A 4,793-nucleotide genomic window follows, 5' to 3' on the forward strand; every position below is an offset into this window, starting at 1 on the left:
GAACAGAACCAAACAGGAAGCGACTTTTGTAGAGAACCACAGCTTGCCAGCATGTTCCTGAAACTTGCTGGCAGGAAGGAACAGACCTTGGAGAAGTTGCAAGCTCAGATCGGAAAGATTGACAATTAGTTTGGTTGTCTGGAGTCATTGAAATGTARCAATAAGWCTTTAAAGCAGATGTGAAACTTAACAGATTTGGCCTGATCCAAAATAAATTATTGTCAATCAAAATCAATCAAATTTTATTTGTATAGCACAATTCACCAGCAAGGCATTCCAAAGTGCTTTACATCATCAAAAACACAGAGTCATGCTACATATAATCAACAATCAAAACATTACATTAAGTCATTAAAAACTTAACAAATTTTGTTTCAAAGCAACTCTAACCAGGTGGGTTTTTAGTCGAGATTTAAAGGCACTCAGTGTTTCAGCTGTTTTACAGTTTTCTGGAAGGTTGTTCCAAATTTGTGGTGCATAGAAACTGAATGCTGCTTCTCCATGTTTGGTTCTGGTTTYCACTAGATGGAGACATGGAGCAACATTCACATTCACTCTGACTTCTCTACTACTTTGTTTCACAATTAAACTCTCCAAGTGAATTATCTGGTCCATAAAAGATGACAATTTATTAATCTCACTGGMCAAAATACACATTTTAACAATAATATTTAATTTTGAAAGGAAGAAGCAAAACAAAAATGGCAAAGATCAGAGATTGATTTTAGGAAAAGAAAAACATGAAGCTGTGGGGGTTTTTTCACATAAGAAAACAACCATCAGCTGTTCATAATGTTGTTCAATTCCAGTTCATCATTAATTTAATAATCCAGTAGATTAATTGTCATTAACAGATTAAACTTTGAGCTAAAATCAGAAGTGAATGTTTTCTCCAAACATCAGAAAGCAGMAACAAACAAGAAAGTTCCTGAAGATGAAATTAAACTAGGAAACAAAGCAAACTTACAGTTTGGTCAAACGATCCAAAGAGTTGTAGAATAACAGACTGAGACCCAACAGAACCAGACTGGTGTCACACCTGAACAGGTGAGTTTAAACTGATAGTGTTATGAGAGAAATGAGGACAGATCTGCTGGTGTCTTTTTGCAACTAGTCAGACTGGACTGGTTGCTCATATTGACTTAGACTTCTGCTGCTGTCTGWAAACATAAACCCTTATTATCACTCCCAGTTTGTACTGTACACAAACTGCTCCTGTTATTCTGGGGATTCAGGTTCTGTTCAGCTGTACTGGAACTAAAATATGTTTAACTTTGAACCAACTGGACTCTTGAATTGATTTTTCTTCCTATGGTGCTGAAAATATAACCTGCATTATGAATGATTATTAAACACAGATTAAGCATTTTTAAATTATCTCAATATGTCAGTGATGGTAGAGAGAGATCAGAACTTGAAGCTTTTTGTTGTTTTTACCTCAGATTTGCCAACAGTCCTTTATTCCTATTATCAATTTGATAGGTACAGTAGTAGGGGCTCCCGCACTTCCCATATCTGCGTCCTATTTTTCAGCAAGTAAAAACTGTTTAATCCGTTGTCAATGTCGTAACCTGTTTTTCCGAGCCGCCTTCAAACGCAACATGAGCGCTATGACACTCACGCTGGGTTTACACCTGTACAGGTGTGTATTAGAATCATGGAAATAAACCAGCAAAAAGCAAACAACTTTTCACATCCCCCCCCCAAACTAACCGATTGAGTTGTTAGATGCAGGTAATGTTAGCTAAATTATGACTAGCTAATATTAATACAGCACCGTAAGCTTGTGAACAAGTAGCCTGTAGGTCTATGTTCAGCTACGTCGATGCATTTTGCCCCCCCAAAATAAGTCGATGCCCCCCTGTTAAATTTGTCTGGAGCCAGAGCTGCTGTGAACACTCAAGACTCAGATGCTGTGTGGGAAACATTCAGGAAGTGATTCTTGTTGTGAACCACAGCTCAGTTTCAGTTCCTGAAACTTGGTGGGAGGAAGGAACAGACCTTGGAAAATTTGTAAGCTCAGCTTGGTGAGATTGATAATTAGTTTGGTTTCTGGAGTCACCATTGAAATGTAACAGTAAAACTTTAAGGCAGATGGGGAACTTAATAGAGTTGGCTGATTCAAAATAAATTATTGTCATTCAAAATCAATCAATCAAATTTTATTTGTATTGCACAATTCAGCAGCAAGGCATTTCAAAGTGCTTTACATCAGAAACACAGTCATGCAACATAGAATCAACAATAAAAACATTACATTAAGTAGTTAAAAACGTAATTGATTATGTTTAAAATTCAACTCTAACCAGGTGGGTTTTAAGTTGAGATTTAAAGGCACTCAGTGTTTCAGCTGTTTTAAAGTTTTCTGGAGGTTTGTTCCAAATTTGTGGTGCCTGAATTTCCTGAATGCTGCTTCTCCTCGCTTGATTCTGGTTCTGGGGATGCAGAGCAGAACCAGAACCAGAAGATCTGAGGGGTCTAGATGGTTGGTACAACAATAACAGATCTTTAATGTATTGTGGTGCTAAACAGTTCAGTGATTTATAAACTAACAACAGTATTTTAAAGTCTATTCTCTGAGCTAGAGGGAGCCAGTGTAGGGACTTTAAAACTGGTGTTATGTCTCTATCTTCCTGGTTTTAGTCAGAACAAGAACAGCAGCATTTGGATCAGCTGCAGCTGTTTGATTTATTTGTTAGTCAGACCTGTGAAGACGCTGTTGCAGTAATCAATRCGGCTAAAGATAAACGCATGGATGAGTTTCTCTAGATCGCGCTGAGACGTAAGTCCTCTAATCCTRGAGATGTTCTTCAGGTGATRGAAGGCCGACTTTGWGACTGTCTTAATGTGACTCTGAAGGTTCAGGTCAGAGTCCATCACTACTCCCAGGTTTCGGGCCTGATTGTTAGGTTTTGTCATCTGAATCTGGCTCCCCCTGTGTCAGTCCTGGAAGGCTGGCTATCTCAAACTATCCTGGATGTTACAAACAAGATGCTCTGCTCCCACTACCTGCTCCTTTCTCCATGACATCTATGGACCTGAATCAGAGCTCTACCTGTCAGCTGATGACCGCTCTATCACTTATCAAGTACTGTGGCTGGGGGGCGATGGACAGTGTTCACTGACTTACTTGCAAACACACAAAGGATAGCTACAAACACACACTGTAAACTCACTGCCTTAGCCGACCTTGTCCCTCATCATGTCCCTGTACTGCAGCCTCGGCTGTTACAACGAACCAGGTAGCTGCGTCACTCACTTGGGCTTCCTGTGCTGAGACCCGCCYACCACCATCACCCTCTTCTCTCTCACTTCTCCTGCTCCTGAACCACATGTTCTGTTTTTATGTTGGTAACATAAAAAAACAGCTTGTCATGTGCAGAGGTTTGTTCCAACCTCACTTCTGTATTTAGAAAAACTTACAACATTCCTCAGAGACACAATCGAACAGTAAAACATGAATCATTTTAAAATTGGTAATAGTATTTTCTACCATCATAATGTAAAAATACATGAAGTACATGACTGAATACCAATAACAATTTGCAGTATTTTAATGCAGAGTGAAAAAAAAGACCAAAATATAAGAAGGTGGAATCAATGGCGCTATGGTTTCTGATAGGTGTGAAGCACCAGGCTTAACTAATTATGAATGTTTGTGATTTGGAGCAGGCTAGTTGAACAGGATAAAACGCTATTTCAACCAATGTGCTACTGCTTTTGGGAAACAAAATCAAGGCTTTATTAAGCCAGGATATCTGAAAAATACTGGCTTAATCTGCTATTCTTGTTTTGTAAAACAGCTCTYAAAGTTTGAATTCAGGATAAAGACATATGAAGCAGTTTGTTCAGGAAAAGAAAACAAGAAACATCATCTGTTTATGTTGTTTGATTGCAGTTCATCACTAATCTAATAATCCTGAAAATTAACCTTTAAAACAATGTTTYTCAACCTTTTTTGGCCCAGCGCCCCCCTAGCCCTTATCCAGGTCCCTCACTGCCCCCCACCAAAGAATTTGTAGGCTACTTTGCACTGACTATTATTTTATCATTGATATTACTATCACTATTGTAGATGTTTTGATTTTTATGCTTGTTTCTGTATTTATCATCAAAAATWATTTCCCAGAGAACAAAAAAGTCATGGGAATAGAAATTATTTTCACAGGTGTCTACAAAAAATGCAATGAACATTCAAGTTAAAATTGGTAGGACTAACAGCAGCCAATCAGAGTGGAAAGAATATTCTTATTTTGTACAATTTTTTAGTTGTTAAATGTTGCACAAAATGACCAGATAAAAGATGTAAAACATGCCAGTTTAAACTTTGAACTATTTGCAATATGACAGTGCTCTGCAACATTAAAACATGGATAGAACTGTAACTACATTAATCATAGCTCTTCTTCTCTTCAGTGTTTGTCAGTTTCTSGTGGTGCAGCTCTGTGCTGCCTTCAGGAGAATGGGACATCAGAGTATCATCCATAAAACGTCACYCACATGGCATTTATTATGCAAACYAGAGCTTTCAGTGGAAACACAAAAGTTCCAGGTCCTTTTAATGCCATACAAATATGAGACAGAAACATGGATTATATCTTTATATAGACCTGTCTATTGATTTATAGATTAATAGTTTTACTGGACAGAAATGACAAAGAACAAATCTGGTTCTTAATCAAATCCTAGTGAGTCAAATTGAAAGTGTCATGGAGTCATCAGCCTCATGACATTAACACTGACATGAAAAATAATATTCCATCCATCCATCCATTTTCTTCCGCTTATCTGGG

The sequence above is a fragment of the Poecilia reticulata genome, linkage group LG12, assembly GCF_000633615.1.
Source record: "Poecilia reticulata strain Guanapo linkage group LG12, Guppy_female_1.0+MT, whole genome shotgun sequence".
Classification (NCBI taxonomy): domain Eukaryota; kingdom Metazoa; phylum Chordata; class Actinopteri; order Cyprinodontiformes; family Poeciliidae; genus Poecilia; species Poecilia reticulata.